The following is a 20,109-nucleotide window of genomic DNA, read 5'->3' as shown; positions in this document are numbered from 1 at the left end:
ATACCTGTTCTCACGGACTGAATGGATTTTTAGATCCCCATCTGGCTAATATCCCCTACATCTAGAATGAATTCTATCAACTGTGTCGAGGTAGGCAACAATAGAACAGTATTCTCACGGACTGAATTGATTTTTAGATCCAAATCTGGTTAATTTCCCCTACATTCAGATGAGATCTATCAACTGTGCTGAGGTAGGCAACAATAGATTAGTATTAGTAATACATAACATTAGTAAAGTTAATAGAGTCAGCCAAGTAGTAAAAGACTATAATTATCGTTTCTCAAAACGGAACCAAACAACGATAGATTAACAATCACAATCAGCAATAGTCAGGATAGGAAAAGTACATGGGATAATATATAGATCGGACCTATACATTATTCTTAAATAAAATAGCTGTAAAAGTATCTTTTGATATTAAACGAAATAGATATAAAAACTGAAGTTATTTAAAAATAATGTAATTGCATTTTCAATCATTGTCATCAGAAACATTAAGGGCCTCATGTAGATAGCCATATACCGGTCGGTAACGGCCGATTTTCAGTAATTATACCGTTACCGACCGGTATATTGGCTATTGGTATGTAGGGGGTCAATTTCTGAAATCGGAATTTACCGAATCGGTAAAACTACCGAATCGGTAAAATTACCGAATCGGTAACGTTACCGATGTGGTAATTTTACCGATTCGGTAATTTTACCGAATCGGTAAATTCCGATTTCAGAAATGATATGTAGGGGGAGTGTGTGTGTGTGTTTATGAGTCGGTATTTACCACCAACTTTTAGTTGGTGGTAAATAATTAATGTATGTGTGTATGCATTTGGAAGCGCGTAGCAGTGTGCAATGTGGCATACATACATGCCCTTAGGGCATGTATGTGTGCCACATGTGCACACATGGCCGAATCAGGGGTGCAACAGGGTGTCAATGTGACACCCTGCCACCCTTGCATTTTCTCCACCATTACCGAATCGGTATTTACCGATTCGGTAATGAGGCATACCTTCCCCTCAATGGGAAGGTATGCCTCATTACCGAATCGGTAAATACCGATTCGGTAATTACCGAATTGTAACGAATCGGTAAAAAATACCGACTCATTACCTACATACGAGTTACCACTTCTAAAATACCGATTCGGTATCGTTCGGTATTTTAGAAGTGGTAACTGGTATGCTACCTACATGAGGCCCTAAGTCTTTAAATAGGGCGGCAAAGAGCTTTAGAAATCAAATAGAGAATGCAATGGGAAATCGCTGGATTATCTTTTGTGAATAAAATAGAAGGCCTTCTACCATTTCCACATATGCACCGAAAGTGACTCATTGAAAGATGGCGACGAATGCAGTGGGAAATCGCTGGTTTATGTTTATACATTTTACTCGAAAATTAGCCATTCACAGAGAATAACAAAATTGGGCGTATGACCTAACTACTCAAAGATTGGGGCGATTATCTTTCGTGAATAAAATAGAAAGCCTTTTGCTATTTCCACATATGCACCGAAAGTGACCCATTCAAAGATGGCGGCGATCAGTCTTCGGTATGACGCTGAGGAGAAAATTGAAAGTCCTTTACTATTTTTACATGTCAACCGGAAGTGAAGTGTCTTTAGTGAGTAAATAAACAGAAACATGATGGGCGCAATGGTTATCAACTTAAACACTCGCAGGTGGTCCAATCTTCTTAGGATTAAAAAGGGGAGGTAAGATCCTGATCAGCCCATTATTGAACTGACCGGAGAACATATGTGATGCTCTGCGCACGATAGAAGTAAGTACTGGGGACAAGATACGCCATTGTATACAATGGAACGGGGATTGTTATTAAAGCTAGGAGCTTACTCCTTTCTCCCGTTTATTTAAAAATTGTTGTTTTTACAAAACGCTGTTACAGGCAATCATATAGACATTAGTATGCGTATATATTGGTCATAGCGACCTAAGGGAGCGGGGAGTATGATTAAGGTTAGGCGCCCACTCTCCTCTCTTGTTTATCTAATGAAAATCGCTTTTTATACACACGCTATCGCATGTAGCCTTAAAGATGGTAAAGTACATCAACAAGTGTCACAGCATAGTAAGGGCCAACATAGATCGGAAGAGAGATATATATGTGGGCTATTCATAAAAAACAAAATAAAGTTTACTGTAGGTATAATGCAATGTTTTTTCTCTTTTCACAGCCCTACCATAGTGGGGGTATCACTAAAGTCGAATGGTATACAATAATCAAAGAACACAGAGAGATAACACTCATGCTTGAGGTATTTATTCATCTATTACTAGGAAGATACATTAATACATACAATCATTCATATGAGGGAATCTGACCACTATTTATATCGTATTTTGATAGATTCATCACAAACTATAGAATCAGGATAAACTGATTGGAAGGATTACATTGTATCCAAATAATAGAAAGGAACAGGTGAGAAATTAACAGAATTATATCTCCAAGAACACGACAATTGGCCGTGATTAAATATTCAGAATGAGAGTAAATCTTTGTAATAATTTCAATAACTTTGATTTTCAGAAGTATTTTGGAATGAAGTCTTTTTTTTAACATACAAATGACCGGAATTGTCATACCATTAGGCAATATAATAATTATGATTGTTGCCTGATCCAGGAAGGAGATCCTTCTTTGCGTTAATAATTCCCAGGTGAGTATTAAATTATTAAAATTAAAAACTTTCTAGTTAAGAGTGTGGAGTGTTGTTAGCCCCAAGGGTGGAATGCAGGCTTGAAAGAGCTCTCCTGTATGAATGATGTTCTAAACTGAGGGGGATGCTCATAGAAGTCTGATTCAGTGTGTTAGAAGGGTTCCTAGAGTTTATCCTGCCCCTTTTTTCGATTTGTTCTAGCCCCTTGCTTGGTTGAAAACATAAAGACTTAAGTGAATGAGAATGTTAATAGCAATATAAACCCAAAACTAGCGGAACATTGTAAATTGTTTTCTCATGCAGTCTAGCAACCCTTTTCAAACAATTGCAAATGTATCCTGACAAGGCAGTATGATGTATAGATACATATAAATGAAATATTTCTTGTCTTTGATAAAGATTACATGTAAGATAAAAGTGAATCTAGATAATTGTTCCATGTATACTGATTTGTATATTTTATCACACAGGTGTTTTTAAAGTCTGTTTCTTTTGGAACAAACATTACGAATTAAGAGAGTCGAAAAAATGTTGTCTTGATAAAGATGGTGTAATAATCCTCTATCCATCAAAAGGCGTCGACGCTTTTTACACAATCTGTGTACTTGCTGGAACCACAGAATATGAATCAATTGTAGTATCTGGTTGCAGTTGGTGTTGATTGTTTTAACATGGATGTGTGTGTTATGACTTAAGTCTGGTGTCTTCTGTTATGTGTACTCTCTTTTTGTCATTTTTAAGTATTGTGTAATAGATTGTTGTTTTTAGATTGATTTTTAATTCTTCTTGAAACTGTTTGTATACAAATTCTTTCTTTTATCTACATGAACATGAATAAATTGATGAACTGTTTTAAACAAAATTGAGTATCTCTGGTTTGGGTTTAACTTCAGTTAAATTTTCTTCCGCTTTACCAATTCATATTTTTACTCAAATATTACAACATCTATATTGACCCGGCATTTGCATCACAGTAGTAAAACATTTCCTATTCAAAACAACTTTTATCACCAATTGAAAATGATCACACATGGTATGATCTTTCACATCTCAGGAATAATTTAATCATAGACAACATAAGAGATGAAAACATAGTCAATCCGTTGAAATTAGAATTTCCCCTACATGCTGTTCAGTCGTTTTGTCTTCCCCTTAGTATCTGACTTTAAGTACCATGTTCTTTAATTTTGGAGACGGCTTCACACTAAACTAGTGTGTGCACACATGAGAGGAAAAGCGCAACAGGCATGCCCTCACTTACTGACAAAGGAATACTATCTGTGTGATATGTGTATTATGTAAAGTGGTGGTGGCTGCATGCCCTGTGTGTGAATCAGGAGTTGCTAACATACCTTTTTATCTGTGTCACTAGTGGGAATTCCTGACTTATGTAAGTGGACAGCTTGCACTAATCCAGACAACCCTTATGGTGATTTTAGTGGTCTTAGACAACCTTAGAAAGCTCTCTAACTGGTAGCTGCGCAGAGCAGCCTTTAGGCTTAGTCCAGAAGGAGTGTAAAGCAGTTTGATTTACGAGAACATACTCTTATAGGTATTGATTAGGTGAAAAAGAACCTCACAGTGTATTTATAAAAATGTGAATTATTATAAGACACTCACTAATACATACATATATCTCATAGCCGGAGATATATACAATGCACACAATACTTTACAAAAGGAACAGGTAAGTAGCACAGAATACAGAGTGGTCCCCAGGAGGAGACCAAACCATATACTAAAATAGTGGTATGCAAAACATGACTTGAGTCAAGACAATACTTAGAGGATGTAGAAGTGCCGGGGCCCCAAGGAACCACCCAAGGTGAGTATCTAGGATCCCCACAGAGTTTGTTTGCAGAGTAGGAACACAACTGTGTTCTCTATACAAATCAACGTGTAACTTGCGGTTGCAATTTTAAAGAAAGAGGACCCTTCCCAGTGAATGCTGAAGAAACCCCATGGAAGTTAAGAGGTTGGAGAGCCACTCCATCAGTGGATACCTTCAGAAGCAGGATTCCTGCCCCAGGGAAGCTGGGTGCATAGGTGTGAAATAGTTTTGGATACTGCAGTCAAACTCATTGGAAGACTTCAGAAAGATACCACTGCTGGAGAAGGTGAAACTGTATGGTGGAACCCAAAGGTGGATTCAAGATGTGAAAAATCTGCAAGCAGTGAGGTCAGAGTCTGTGCCACTCAGGAGTGACCAGAAGGCACAGAAGACACATGCCCACCGATGTCTGATGTTGCAGGAATGCTGATGGTGACTTTGAAACTGCAGCTGTGTGTACCGGGTGATGCTGTGGAAGACCAGGAGCCGTATACGAGCTGTCCCACATTGGATGTCGAGAGTGGAGGGGTCGGTGTCTGGCGGGAGCACCATCAAGCCTTGGCAAATGAACCCAACGAAAGAGTAGAAGAAGGTGCAATGTCAGGATCTGCAAGGTCAAGGAGACTTACCACATGCAGGGCGGTCAGGGCAGGCCCCGAGCAATCAGAGGAGCTCAAAATAATTAAAATGTGACCCTCAACAGGACCCACAGGCCAGAGGCACTGGAGTCGCAAGGGGACCTTGAGCAGCTACCAAAGAAGTAGGCCCAGGGTGCAAGCAATGCTGTGTGGTCAAAGATTCTGTTCACTGGAGGTGCTTGAGGTTGGAGCTACTTGGAACCTGAAGATTTTGGTGGAAGCAGGCCATCAAGCCTTTGCAACTGCAATCGATGCAGTGCACAGGGGTAAGGTTTCTGTGGCTCTGACAACGGATACTGGCCTCAAACTCCTGTATAGAGCACAGGCATGGACATTGCAGCAGACGAGCAGGGTGAAGAGATCAGGAGCAGAAGGAATCTTCCCGGCAGAAGCCTTGATGCCCAGAGCGAAGTCCAGCGAAGTCCAGCGTGCCCAGACAGTTGAAGTTGAAATGGTGTCTGAATTGAATCATGCCCTACAATGAATCTAGAGACCCTGCCTCAGGTAAGCCCTTAAATACCCTAAAGTAAGGATTGTGACGATTCAGGGGTCCCTTCCTAAGGAGGAGTTGGACAAAGGGGAGGATACACCCTGTCCTTTGTCTGGTTTTGTGCCAGGTTGGAAGCAAATGGCTCCCTGAAGTGGTTGGACCTGAACTATGCATGGAGAGTCCAGATGGGCCTTACACACAGACTATGTAGCACTGGCAAGTGTTCCCACCCTACACAAATACCCTAAACCCTGTCTAGGAGTTGGTCACACTTCCATGTGCCAGGATGCCTATTCTTCTGCCTTCCCCTGCTAGAGCTTGGCTCAGCAGCAGGAGGGCAGAATTGTGTCTCTGGTTGACAGCAGTACACAAAGGGGGGCTGGAGGAGATTTTCTTGACCAGCCAGGGCACTCTCCCCAATCTAGACAATAAAAAAACACACATAGTCCTCAGGGAAGACAGATGGACTATCGGTTGCCACAATGAAAGAAAAGAAGGGAAACAGTGCTGTAAAAAGGGGGTACGATAGAAGAAGGAAGAGGAAGCGAGGAATGGTCCCTTTTAAGGACGGTTTCCCTCACACCCCAGAAGTGCCATGCTTCATCATGGGGACACCTATTCGCATCACAACTAGGTGGCTACAACCCCCTTGCTTCGAAGGAGGAGCTCAGGGATGTTTTAATGAGGATGAGGAGTATTGCTAAGACCCAATGTGAGCTAATGTGTGAGTGAGGTAATACAGTGCTGACTAAACAGTGAACATGATTAAAACTAGCTACAAGGTAAGCCTACCATAGTTTATTGATGGTTCTTGGTGCCAGGATTAAAAGCAAAAATCGAGTGGTGTGGCTGCCTTAATTAGAGACAGCTGCACTGGAAAGTGATCAACATGTTTCAGCCGTTTTGACCTATAAAAAGTGTTGTGGCCTTCTTCAGGATCACTTTTGTGATAGCTACTTCAGGGTGTGTGAGAACAAAAGCAAATGAAATAAAAGTGCACTAGCAAAGACGGCGCAGTGTAATACAGAAACATTGATCAGGCTGTTCTTCAGATTCACTGTGGTACCTGTGGTGATATTAAAGCAAAATACCGCGCAGTTAGAAAGAGAGGTACAGCATGTTTAAACCACATTCTCATATATCTAGAGAGATAACTCAACGCACTTTAAGTATATTGCATTTTAAAGTGCCAACGTGCGATATTTAGTAAATCCATTGTATACGGACAATAATAAAGAGCATCAATAATTACTATAACAGAGAAGCTTCAACTATTACATTACTAATTATTACCTAGCAGCATGAACACCAAGTTCTACGAAATATCAAACTGTGCAAAAAGGCTCTTAAGTTCAAGGGACATAGATATATTACATCTCAAACTGATTGTACCAAACATTTTTCGTCTGCATTTAAAAATGTAAAAATGCATTTAAAAATTGTATCATTTGGCATAACAACAGGATTGATGCGCCAGATAAGGACCTAATAAGTGCCTGGCAAGCTGATCTAACCCCGATCTTCAAGAATAGGGGTTTCAAGAAGGTACGCCGAATGTTAATCAATTTAGGACACAAGCACATGATATATACTATTGACTCTTGTGGCCATCCGCATAGTCTATGGCCACTGCTGAATCCAAGACTGTGTGCCCTCTTTTGTTGGATTTATTTCCATTCCTAAATTTAAGAAAATATTTTTTATTTTTGCCGAGAAATGAGCAGTCAAATATGGCTGAATGCGTAAATATTGGTGATGAGTTACTCACATACCATGCATAATTTTTCCCTGCTAGTGCATTTTTATCCAACTTAAGGGATTCAGCTTTGATCAGTTTTTTGTAGATTAATTTATAGTTGGGCATTTTCAATTCTTGGAGCGCTATTTGCAGACCAATATCCCCTAGGCAGGTTAAGATATGAGATCTCCATTTAACAGCATAAACAGACTTATTTATTTCTAGAAATTGTTCCCTAGGGAAGCAGGAGCAGAAAAAAAAGAGTACATATATTTCAAAGAGCTCCTTCTGATACCAGGCACTGTCTTTGGAGACCAAACTCTAATCTTATTCCTGCTTGGCCTACTGATCAGGGGTTCCCAAAAGTTGATTTGAAGGGCTTAACTACCAGTAAATCTAGGAGCTTTGCATGTTTCCCTCTGGTAATGGGTGAGCCATATAAAAGGGATGGCTTAAATGACTTTAAGAATATAATCATATGATTGACAATTCACCAATTTATTTAAACATTTAAAAGTATTCAATTAAAATCACAGTTTTTGCCCTTAGATCCATAAATAGAATATAAAAGAAACTCTGTTATCAAACTAACCCCTACATATCCATATGATTTAACAACTTCAATTGGGCCTGCACTAGCCCTCCATGTATTAAACTTCTGTTTTGCAGGTCCAATTTTCATGATTTTAGTCTTTTTAACATTCAGTTCAAGGCCAATTATTTGTATGTAGTCATCAAAAGCATTTATAAGTCTTTGTAGGCCAATAGGAGTGTGGCTCAGGAGGATAGTATCATCAGCATATTGAAGGTAGCTGATCTGCATCCCTCCCGACCTTGGGGCATGGGCATTAATAGAGTCCAGATGCTGAAGATGATCTGATACAAATAAGTTAAAAAGGCAAGTGGCAAGAACACAGCTGTGCTTTAGGCCATTATATGTTCTGATTTTCCTTCATAATGAACTACCATCACTTTGCCTGACTTGAACCCAGGTATCCATACACAAAAGGATACTAGCCATAAACAGTTTCCCTGGGATGCCCCAACCAAGTAATTTTTTCTAGAACAAATTTCGAGGCACTGAATCAAAGGCTGCCTTTAGTTCGATAAAGGCATTATAAAAATGTTTTTTTTTTAAGACAGCCTGCTCTGCGAGTAAAGTGCCACCAGGTTGGTAGTGGTAGATTGGCCCTTCCAAAAAACAGTTTGGTTAAGCCAAATGATGCTTTCCTGCGTAGCCCACTTTTCCAATTCTCTTAATAAAGTAGAGGCAAAGATCTTTGCATCAACATCAGTCAATGAAATTAAACGGTAGCTAGCGGGATTGTCAACCAGACGACTTTTATAAGTAGGCTGCAATATGCTACCTTGCCATGATGCTGACACAATTTCCAATGTCAATATTTAATTGAACAATTTATATAAGATTTCAGCCCACATGGCAGCATTGGCACGTGACAAGGCATTAGGCAGCCCATTAGGACCAGGACCACCATTTATGCAGAGCCCAAGTAGCAGAGTTAGTATTTGAATTCAGCAAACATTCTAAATTAGTGCTCAAATCAAAACTGAAATCACTAAGTTTCACTGTAGTATTCATCCCCTGGCATATGCCACTCTCCATATCAATAATTGATATACTATTTTCCCCAAAAGCAAAGCACATATCTGGTTGATTTGCTGCTTGATCCGCTGTGCCATACAAGTAAGGAATAAAAGTTACCTAACCAGTTTCTGATATATTTACTCAAAATGCCCTGCTGCCTCCCCTTTCAAGCTTGTTAATCACTGCCCCAAATCTTTTTGCATTTTTTTGTTTGGAGGCCGATAATAAGCTGTTTTAAACCCCTGTTTGATAATTTGATTCAGCCTTCCAGACTACTTGTTTATAAACTTTTCAAAGTTCCTTCATATTTTCTTTATAAACAGAGTAGGATTGATGAAATCTATGAGTATAGGCCTCCAGGCCAGCTCTATTAAGAGATTTTTTTAATCTTAAATAGCTTAGAATAAACCATATGTTCAAAGATGTTATTGGAATATTTGGTTTCCTAAACTGTTGGGAGGCCAATTTCCCTACCCTGGATGTTGTTAAAAGTTTCATTTGTTGATCATATTGACGTCCCTCAGCTCACACTGATCACCTTCATTTATTAATGTTTTAGCAGCTTGTGTTATTTCCTCTTCTTTAGCTGTATGTTTGACTAACCTCTTCAGATTATAAGAGGAGTGGGCCATGTTGAGAAGTTTGTTAGGTCTAGGATTCGATTTCACAAAAAAATGAAATGTTACGATCTGAGGATTATGATCACTTTCGAGCATAGGTATTACGGTATATTCAGACAATTTGCTCTTAAGGTATCTCAAATAAACGTGTAGTCAATAATTGATCCTTGTTTAGAATTTTTAAACGATGGAATGAGCCTAGATTTTCCTTTTACCAAACTAATCCCAGCCTGGGACATGATATCACATCATTTTTTTGCAATTCCTTTAGTCTTACCATTTACTGAAAGAAACGGAATCAGATGCAAATAGTGGTCACCGGCACCGTGCTAACATGTATGCATCACGCTCGGCACCAAACCATGCCCCATTTAAATGTCTTTTAAGGGATACCCAGATATCGAGGAGCAAAATGGCCCCTGAGTACCTTGCCACTCCGCTCATCGCTCCTCCCTTGCCTTAGTGACTCAGAGCTCGGCTACTTGGGCTGAGCTATGCAGTATGGTATTCAAGCCCCGCTATGATTGTTGTTGTGCTTAACGGTTGGACGCTACGAATGAAGCTTTGGCTTGGAATACGGCCGCGACGGCTTTAACTCAGCAGCCTTGACCTGTTTGGTTGCCGCAGCCATGTCATCGGCTTTGTGTGCTTTGGTCCTCTCTGTGACTGCGCTGTTGCGTGTTTGCAGTGCGCCCCCCTTCAGGGCCATGTCAGGTTGTGGCTTGAAGGGCACTAAGATGCGAGCCGCTATGTTGACGTCCGGTGTGGTGGTGTCTCTGGAATGGCTCCCTGACTCCGCCTGATCCCTCCCATGTAGTTAACTCTTGTGAGGCTTTGAGCAAGGGAAACAAAAGACAGGAGGGAAAATAGTCACACAGCGGTCAACTCACATATCAGCGCAACTTGAAAGTGGGTGTTTACAGCAGTCTATTGCTAATTTGTTTGCTGGCTACCACTCTTTGGGTTCCAAGGGAAAAACATTGGTGGATGCAACTTCTAATGAGCCAATGGGCCTGGGGAAGGATGTTCAGAACCCCCTGGCAAGGCTCTCTGTTGCATGGAGCTACGTCTGTATTACAGGATGGTACCAAATCCATCTTGGAAGCTACACAAGGACAGTTCTTCCCCTCGGATTCTAATAAGGCTTGCTAAAAATCCTCTCACCCCCATGACTGGCACCGGGTGTGTCCCTGAGGGTCGGCAACAAGGGGCGGTTCCCTCCCCCGAGACGTTGGGAGATTATTTTTTTTCAGTAACTGATCGATCCGATCTCTCTGTGGTTGAAAATATTGCCTCAAGTGAATATCAGTCTTTCAGCAAAGGATCTGGTATCAACTCAACATACAAAGTAATTGCAGAGCAAAAGAAAAGGAAAGCCGAGTGGGAACAGTCAGCAACTAAAATGGGATTACTCTGCTGCACAGCTCACTTAGGATTACTCCGCTACACAGCTCACTTACCCTGACTAAGAAGGATTAAACATTTACGATGCTGAAATAGGGGAACCCTCTCTGTCTACTATCTTTCATTCCATAAAGTACTTTCAAGAAGAAGCTCTGAGCAACAGCCGCCGGGCGATAGTTGCTTCTAAAAAACTGCAGGGTCAGATAAGGAAGCTGAAAAACACATGCATAGCTATTTCTGATTGCTTAACTACTGTGAAAGGCCAGAATGAGACCCTCGAGGTAGAGGTTACCTCATCGAAAGCTCAAAGTACCTCCCTAGGGGCCTTTATGAATGATGTTATGTGGAAACTAGAGGACCAAGAAAACAGGAAGTGAAGGAATAAATTGCAATTCCTAGGGATCACAGAACGGGTGAAGGGTGTAAATGCCAGGCTGCTTTTGCTGAATCTTTTAAAAGGTGCGTTCCATGATTAAACCAAATGGGTCTGGGACATAGAGATTCAACGCACACATCGGTTCCCCTTTATACTGGAAAAAAGGCAGTCGAATGAGGCCGAGAGGCGTACTGCAATGTTAGTCTACTTTGGGAACTTCTTGTTAAGACAATTCATCTACGACTAAGCTCACCCGAACTCTAAAAAAGAACATGACGGGGTGTCCTTCTTTGTTAAACCTGACTGCGCACATGCCACTGTTGAACTTAGAAGGAGCCTACGCCAATTATTTGTACCATTTCAGAAAATCAGTCGTGAAATCTATCTCCAAAGGCCTGCAAGATTAAAAATTATTGTCAATCGTCATACTCGCAGCTTTACCTCGGAAATTGAAGCCCAAGAGTACAAAAGTGCTCTTAATATCGAACAATTTAGCTCCACTCATCTGAACTGAGGTATCTTTGTGTGGCAGTTTATGGGTTCTCTGAGCTTGATCTAAAAGCAGGAACAGACAGAAGTTGACTTGTGGTAGTCGAAATTGATTTGGATTTTGTTATCTTTGGCAAGGGAGGGATGAGAGGGATGGATGGGAGGTGGGTTTGCTGGTTGTGAGCACATCATTCAGGCTTGTCCTGAATGTTTGATTGTTGAATGGGGTGGCGGGGTTGGTTTGTTGATTGGAGATGGGGTGTTCACAAAGTGAAAGGGCTCTGATCAAAGGCAAGAGCTTTTTGGTTTGCTTTTTTTATCAAGAAGTTTAGTGGCTTGTGTAATAACCACATTTGGGACATGGAGAGAGTGGAAGCCATGTCACCTTAATGCTGGGAAAAGGGAAGTTACTGATTGCTAACATTAATATGTGTGGGCTGAATGATGCACAGAAGAGGCACAGAGTCTGTCAAGGGCTGCAACCCTTGTATGCAGATATTATCTGCCTACAAAAAACCCATATTGAAGAGACATGGAAGGATATGTTAAAAACCCTGGGTTATAGATTAATCGGGGGACATCTCATGTAAGCATGCATGGGGTGGCAATTTTAGCTCACCATAACTCAATACTACTTAAGCAAAATTGGGTAGACCCACATGGGAGGTGGGTTATCACTGAATGTCGTCCCTTAACCTTTACCCCTTTCACCCTATGCTCAGTGTACGGTAGCATAGTTGATAATCCCAGGGTTTGTCGATAGGCTCTCTAAAAAGCTTGTTCATTGGCCTTTGCCAATTGTTATATGTGAAGACTATAACCTACCTTGTAATTGGGTTGTGGTTGAATACCAGAGATATGCAGGTAGAAAACCAAAAGTACTGCAAGCTCTAAAGAATTTAAGCCGGGACCATGGGCTTATTGATGTATGGTCTAGCTTGAAATCAGCAGGTCATGGACGTACGTATTATCCTGTTCCACACCAGTATAATGCCCACCTGGATTATTTGTTTGCATCTTCCTCCTTTTTGTAGGATGCTTATATTGAGCTCCACCATCAGATTATGTCCGATCAGGTAACACACCGTTACTACGCGGGCACTACTACGATGGGCTTTTTCTACGCATTTTTTACTTTGCATTTACCATTACTGCGCATGCTGCTACATAGCATGCTTTTACTACGCAAAGACTTTTACTACGCATTACTTTACTTTGCAAATGTCATCATACAATTACATGATTTTATTATTATAAGTATTATTTTAATTTTTCAATAGTGACTTCCTATTATTTAGAAACATGTTTAAATATTACTATTCATTTATCTATGATGACATTTTCAAAGTAAAGTAATGCGTTTAGGTTTTGGGGTACTGGGAAAATTTAAGGGGTCAGGGTGGGTTGGGTTTTGGGGTGTAGGGGTAATTTTAGGGTTCAGGGTGTGTTTAGGTTTTGGGGTGCAGGGATAATTTTAAGGGTCACATTGGGTTAGGGTTTTGGGGTGTAGGGGTATTTTTAGGGTTCAGGGTGCGTTCAAGGTTTTGGGGTGCTGGGGTATTTTTGGGGTTCAGGGTGTATTTAGGTTTTGGGGTGATGGGGTATTTTTGGGGTTCAGGGTGTGTTTAGGTTTTGGGGTAGTGGGGTATTTTTAGGGTTCAGGGTGTGTTTAAGGTTTTGGGGTGCTGGGATATTTTTGGGGTTCAGGGTGCATTTAGGTTTTGGGGTGCAGGGGGTATTTTTAGGGTTCAGGGTGTGTTTAAGGTTTTGGGGTACAGGGGTATTTTGGGGGTTCAGGGTGCATTTAGGTTTTGGGGTGCAGGGGTAATTTTAATGGTCAGGGTGGGTTAGGGTTTTGGGGAGTACGGGGTCTTTTTAGGGTTCAGGGTGCGTTTAAGGTTTTGGGGTGATGGGGTATTTTTGGGGTTTAGGGTGTGATAAGGTTTTGGGGTGCTGGGGTAATTTTAGCGGTCAGGGTGGGTTAGGGTTTTGGGGTGTAGGGGGTAATTTTAGGGTTCAGGGTGCGTTTAGTTTTTGGGTACTGGGGTATTTTTAGGGGTCAGGGTGGGTTAGGGTTTTGGGGTGTATGGGGTATTTTTAGGGTTCGGGTGCGTTTAACGTTTTGGGGTGCTAGGGTATTTTTGGGGTTCAGGGTGTGTAGGTTTTGGGTTACTAGGGTAATTTTAGGGGTCAGGGTGGGTTAGGATTTAGGGGTGTAGGGATAATTTTAGGGTTCAAGGTGCGTTTAGGTTTTGGGGTACTGAGGTATTTTTAGGGGTCAGGGAGGGTTAGAGTTTTGGGGTGTAGGGGGTATTTTTAGGGTTCAGGGTGCGTTTAAGGTTTTGGGGTGCTGAGGTATTTTTGGGGTTGAGGGTGCATTTAGGTTTTGGGGTAGTGGGATAATTTTAGGGGTCAGGGTGGGTTAGGGTTTTGGGGTGTAGGGGGTAATTTTAAGGTACAGGGTGCGTTTAGGTTTTGGTGTACTGGGGCATTGTTGGGGTTCAGGGTGCGTTTAGGTTTTGGGGTGCAGGAGTCATTTTAAGGGTTCAGGGTGCGTTAAGGTTTTGGGGTGCTGGGGTATTTTTGGGGTTCAGGGTGCGTTTAGGTTTTGGGGTGCACGGGTAATTTTAAGTGTCAGAGTGGGTTAGGGTTTTGGGGTGTAGGGAGTATTTTTAGGGTTCAGGGTGAATTTAAAGTTTTGGGGTGCTGAGGTATTTTTGGGGAACAGGGTGCGTTTTGGTTTTGGGGTGCAGGGTACTAGTCCCCCACCCAAAACCCCTATTTCCCTGTAATCCCGTCCCAGGGGTTAGGTTACTTTATTAAAAAATATTAAATATGGTCCATGTTTGCGTAGTAGTGATATGCAAAGTAATTATCAGCGCAGTAAAAGCAGATTCTAATATTCTAAATGCATTTGCATAGTAATGGTATGCGCAGTAAAAATATGCGAAGTAATGGTAATTGCGATGAAAAAACATCACACTAAAAGCATGCGTACTAATGGCATGCTAAGTAGCGTCATATATTCGTCCGATCATAATCCACTTACTTTGGAGATTCAGGGGAAAGGGCTTACAAAAAGGGTCTCCTGATAGAGCTTTGAAAGGGCTATGCTGCATAATGAGGATTATTTTGAACATATGAAGGGGTGGATTCCAAATATCTTGGTAAAGAATGTCGGTACCGTGTCAATAGGAGTGGTGTGGGACACACACAAGGCATGCATTTGGGGTCAAACTTTACAGTTCTCCTTGAATCAGGGGAAAAACAAAACACGCTTATTCCATGAATGTAAAATGACTTGGCTGCAGCAGAAGAAAATCTAATAACTGCTGTGCAGCAGGGGAATGAAGTGGAAGCAGCCCAAATGGAGGTGGTGACCATCAAGGCAGCAATTAGGGAAATATTTGTTAAAAAGGCAGCATCTGAATTGACTACATACAGGGAGAAGGCCTATGAAGGAAGCAAACAAATTGGGCATCACCTAGCAATGAGAACGAGGCAGGAAACCACAAAGAATGAGATACGAGCTACAAAAGATCCAACAGACGCGATGGTATCAGAGCCACCTAGGATAAGGACATCCTTTCAGATTTACTACTAGACATTGATCTTATACCCACTGAATTCCATAAATAGTCGCCGGTAAATTCAAGGAATTTATTACAACCCTTTTTGAGCATATTTTTAAAGGTGCTGCCCCACCCAGCTCCTGGTTTGTGGCCAAAATCATCGTATTCTCTAAAAGAATAAACAAATCTAGGAGCTTGGCTCTTATCGCCCGATCACTCTAATTAACAGGATTCAAAAATGTATTAAAAATTCTAGCCTCACGCTTGTCGCAAGTGATTGACAAACTAGCTTCCAAATGGCAGCACTGGTTTATACCCGAGAGAAGCACAACAGACCATATAAGAAGAGTTATCTCTCTGTTTGATGCAACACAGGTGACAGGAGACCCTATGGATCCTGCTTGACACAGAAAGGCTTTTAATATGGTCTTCTGGCTCTATCTTTGGGCTACCATGCAAAGAATGGGGATAGGCTCTGTTTTTTTATGTGTGGTAAATGCATTATATGTCGAGCTCCTTGCTATTGCTACAGTTTATGATCTCACAGGTGACTCAGCAGTGTTGTCCCTGTTCCCCTTTGCTATTTGTATTGAGTATTGATCCCCTCATCAGGAAATTGGAAAGTAATCTAACTATTCACACAATACAGATGTAAGACAAGGATACAAAAAAACTGGCCCACGCTTACAACATTGCTTTGGTTGCCCCAAATCCAGAAATCTCTATCAAGGTGGTTGGGGCAGAAGCACAAAAGATTGGGGACATTTTGGGGTACTCCCTAAATAAAGATAAGACGCAAATTATCATTCATGAGAAGATACCCTGGTGGATTCTCAAGTGGTGAAAAATGCTGTGGACTTTGGGATTAATATAACTGCTAACACAGATTAAATTGTAAATGAGAATCTCACCCATCAGGTGGACAAGATCAAGAAATCACTCTGCAAGTTAAACAACTTACATCTATCATTGGAGGTAGATGTAATGGGGTTAAAATTATATTTTTTCCAAAAATCCTGTACCTGTTTAGAGCTATACCGTTAGAATTTTCTAACCAGTGGTTGAGAAAGCTCAATGACATTGTATCGTAATTAGATGGCCCTACTCTCAACCTAGAAGGTCTGCACAATTTTTGTTACTTCTAAAAGACGGGGGTGGGCTCTTCCTAAACCTAAATTACATTATTGGGCTACTACTCTGCAGCATTGCTCTGTTTTACTACAAGAATGCTCCAGCGTACAAGCACCGGATCCCCCTATCCCCCCGAATTATTAATTAGCTCAGTAGTGTGGGGTTTGATGACTAATGATATGACCAGATTCCCCACCCTACCCCCTCTCCTTTTTCACCACTGATAATCCATCTCCCTACACACCCCTTCTCTTACCCTTTACCCAACTTCTCCACTGACTTTCTTCCCCCCTCCCACGATTCTTATTTCCCCCCCCTCCCTCTTTTCTTCACCTCCCCCCACCTCCTACCTTTTTCTACCCTGCCCCTAACCCTCTCCACCTCCCCACTGACCTCTAATCCCCTCCCCTCCTTCCCTGACAGATTCCCTAATCCATACTAAGATGCACGGGCAGGCACCCATCCCCCCTTCCCCTACCCAACACAGATAGCCATCATTACATACCCAAAATCTGACACATTATTTCTCCACTTGGGGATACATTCCCCTTGTTACACTGTGCACTTGCCTCCTCACCTAAACGCCTCCAACCATCACCTGAGCCTCACAATGCCTCTCCACCTAGGGCTGATGAAGGACTGTCCCTATCTACCCCCCTCCGCCCCTGACCTTCCTTTCCTGTCCCCCTTCACTCAATGACACATAACACAAGAGATTCCCCTCTTTCCCACCTAGAGCATTTACCGCCATGCACAGATCTCACCGAAGGACATCCTCTAGATACCATTTATGAAGCTTGCTGTCCCCAGACAACCACCACCACCGATTGAATGCTCTGAGCTGTTACACAGTTGATGTTGAAGATGTTAACATCTATATATGCCCAACTGCCTCCCATCCTCTCCCTCCCGCTTCCCTCACCCCTTTACCCTTCCATTATCTCCCCCACATCAGCATACAGTTGGATTCGTCTTGTTTCAACCAACCTTATGTACCAAAATATACTGATGTACCATTATCTCACTGTCATATTCTTGCTCTCATGACACTGAAGAAAAAAATTATAACGCAGAAGCATGGGGTTGCCTATGGCGACGGGTGGAACTGGGGTATTACAAAACGGTGCGATTCAAGACCCTTATGAGGGTCTTCAAGGTCCTTACATCAGTTCCCAGACTGCTGGGCATTGGTGGCCTAATTTGTATTCTCTTATGAAAAATAATGAGAATCTACCTGAGATCTTCGGGCATTATATGGCTATTTGGATTAAAGCCGAAATAAATAATTTAGGGGTATTTTTCTCCTCAACCAATATTATTTCATGTAACGATCTTAGAATAAAGCTTGATCTTAGTCACAAGTATTTTTTAAGTAATTTCAAATTAGAAATTGCATACAAGTTAAGGGAGGGTAGGCCTTTTGGCTTTTCTAAATCTAACTTATTAAAAAAAAAGTTAGACATTAAACCCCCCCAAATCAGCCCCTTATACAATTTCCTGAACAGTCAAAAGAATGATGATCTGGAAAAATACTCAGCAAAATGGCAATCCAAATTAGGTATAACATATATGGCCTTTCATCAAGCCTTTTCTTTAGTACAATCCGTTTTATTGTCCGCAAATCTTCAGGCTCTGTATTACAAAACCTGTTTTTTATATTATACAATGACCGTCCTTGAAGCTGACTCACGCAGCTTCTTGAAAACAGATGCTGTGATTCACCGCGCACAGAATACTATCCAGACTCACACAGTGCATTGTCACTGTCTCCAGAAATTACCAGGGATTAACCATACCGCTACGGCTGTAGCGAGTTGATGAAAAGAGCCGGTCAGCCAAACCGCATCCCTGAGTGCCAGCCTTTTCTCACATTGAGTACTCGGACGAGTCCTCATGTGAGCAACACCCTTTCTTCACTTCTCACTTGTGGCACATCACTAGTTCACAAGGCTGAGCATTTAGCAATCCATATGTCCCTGCATCACTAGTCCTGAGGAGGCCCTGCATTGGTAGAGGGTCGAAACGCCATCGACAAGCTGGAAGAGCGAACCATTGCCCAGCGCGTATTATTATATACAGTTGCTGTTCATAAAGAAATTATACAAGAATGGTCGCCTTCTAAGTTTTGTGGAATCCTTGTATATAAATATACACCCTGTCACTTACGAATAGGTTCCATTTGTCACTTTGGGACACAGTGCACAAATATCTGTTCCTTGTAAATTTAAACAATGTATATAATTTGTCTGTTTTTTTGAGTCATTTATAAAACAAGTCATAAATGTACAAATGTGTTGGTGGTTCCTTGCCCTCTGACATTATTCTACCCTCTTTTATTGTGATTGTGCAAATTGTATTGCTTGAATCAGTTATATTAGTCGACAGGAACCGCTGTTTCCCTTTATATAACCTTTCCAGATGAGACTCGCTATGGGATGCCCTGCCAAAGTGAGAGGACTTCTGTGGATGGGGCCAACTCCCTCTCTAAATTCGCTCCACCCGTACTAGAAAATCTAAAAAGCGTAGCTTTAAGTATCGACAACTGCTCTCCCACAGATCCAGCTACACCTAAGATTATGAGAGAAGGACTGGAGATAATAATGTCTTACACATGGCAACTTCTTAATATTTCCTTTTCATGTGGCCGGCTTCCAAATATATGGAAGCAGCCAATTATATTCCCCTTAAAGAAAAAGGCAGGAGATGACTTGAGTCAGCTTGAGAACCAGCACCCTATTTCGCTTCAGTCCGTTTTCTCTAAAATAGCACAACTAGTTGCACATAATAACAGGCAAAATCTACTTCACCCCACTCAATCGGGCTCCAGAGACATGTACTCTACAGAGTCAGCACTACTCCTTGCTACGGAGACAATACACAGACGTGTGGATGAAGGACAGACTTTTGCCCTGGTCCTATTGGACCTTAGCGCTGCCTTTAAAACGTTATCCCGCAAACTGCTTTTACAACATCTCAGGTCAGGAGGGTTTGATAAAGCCACTCTAAAATTGATGGCTTCCATTTTGCAGGATCGGAGCTTCCAGGTTGCTCAACGCCCACATATCTATAAAAGCATAGCTCTTTCCCAAGGGGTTCCTCACGGCTCCATTTTGAGCCCTACTCTCTTTAATCTTTAAATTGCACCCTTGGCAGAGATTGTAGAATGACAGGGAGTCGCCATTGTTTAATATGCAGATTACAGGCAACTGGTTGTCTCTCTTTCCCTTGATTCTGACATCACAGAAACCAAGTTTTCTTCTTTTCTGCAGGACTTGGCTTCCTGGATGACAAATAACTGCCTTAAATTAAATGGTAGTAAAACAGAGATTTTGGTGGTGGAGAAATCCCCCTCCATTTGGTCATCGGCATGGTGGCCACGAACGTTGGGCCATACTCCTACCCCAAGAAAACTGGTTAAAAACCTAGGAGTCTGGTTGGTTTCCTCTCTTTCTTTTGAAGCACACATCGGAAAGGTGGAAGGGAAGTGTTTTGGAATCCTTAAAATGTTAAGGAAAACTCTGGACGTTTTCCCCA

At 41.6% G+C, this 20,109-nt stretch overlaps 1 long non-coding RNA gene across 2 annotated transcripts in view; it reads left to right on the top strand.

The window, feature by feature from the left end:
- Positions 1-1,630: 1,630 nt before the first annotated feature.
- Positions 1,631-20,109, top strand: part of LOC146817318 (uncharacterized) — a 179,997-nt gene continuing 161,518 nt past the window's right edge. For both annotated transcript variants that reach the window (XR_014962531.1, XR_014962533.1), the window contains exon 1: positions 1,631-1,714. This is a non-coding gene — a long non-coding RNA (uncharacterized LOC146817318). The remainder of the gene's footprint in view (positions 1,715-20,109) is intronic.

The sequence above is a fragment of the Triturus cristatus genome, chromosome 6 (assembly GCF_964204655.1).
Source record: "Triturus cristatus chromosome 6, aTriCri1.1, whole genome shotgun sequence".
Lineage (NCBI taxonomy): Eukaryota > Metazoa > Chordata > Amphibia > Caudata > Salamandridae > Triturus > Triturus cristatus.
Note: the sequence above shows the minus strand (reverse complement) of the source record. Positions and strands in the feature narration are given on the sequence as shown.